Consider the following 928-nt stretch of genomic DNA (forward strand, 5'->3'; position numbering starts at 1 on the left):
AATTATGGCGTATTTTTGAATTTGCTTGATGCAAATCAAAACATCCTGTTTGCAACTAGGGCCCAAGTGCTGCCACTGATGGGGTGGGTGTCTGTGTGGCCCAATTTTTGGAAAAAAGGGAGACTCCGCTTGGAGTAACCCTTGCTTGCTGTGTTTTTAAAATAAGCCAAGATGAACAGAGCTGGGATCAGGAAAGACTTTGCTACCTACCCCGGTGTCATCCTGGGGACGGTTAAGAATAGCGTATTTTTGAATGTGCTTGATGCAAATGTAGCTGTGAAGTGTACAACTGGGGCACAACTGCTGCCACTGAAGGGGTGGGTGTGTGTGGGGCCCAATTTTTGGAAAAAAGGGAGACTCCTCTTGGAGTCACCTTGCGGTGTTTTACATGATTTTAGAATGGCGTGCCATGCCTATATCTGTGTGTCCTCCTCTTTTTCCTTGTCCAGCTGTTTTGTTTTCGCATGAGTATATGTCCTTGTCACTTTCCCATGTGTTTGTGTTGTGTTGTGAGTTGTTTGTCACCTTTTGGACACCTTTGAGGGTGTTTTCTAGGTGTTTTACTGTGTTTGTGATTGCCTGCCATTGTTTCCTATTGGCTCGAGTTCGGTTCGTCGAACGTTCGACGAGCCGAACTCGAACGGGAGCTCCGTTCGGCGAACCGACCTCGAGCCGAACCTGGACCGGTTCGCTCATCTCTACTCCTGGACATACCTACCCCGGTGTCATCCTGGGGACGGTTAAGAATAGCGTATTTTTGAATGTGCTTGATGCAAATGTAGCTGTGAAGTGTACAACTGGGGCACAACTGCTGCCACTGAAGGGGTGGGTGTGTGTGGGGCCCAATTTTTGGAAAAAAGGGAGACTCCGCTTGGAGTAACCCTTGCTTGCTGTGTTTTTAAAAGAAGCCAAGATGAACAGAGCTGGG

Source organism: Anomaloglossus baeobatrachus, unplaced genomic scaffold (assembly GCF_048569485.1).
Source record: "Anomaloglossus baeobatrachus isolate aAnoBae1 unplaced genomic scaffold, aAnoBae1.hap1 Scaffold_457, whole genome shotgun sequence".
Classification (NCBI taxonomy): domain Eukaryota; kingdom Metazoa; phylum Chordata; class Amphibia; order Anura; family Aromobatidae; genus Anomaloglossus; species Anomaloglossus baeobatrachus.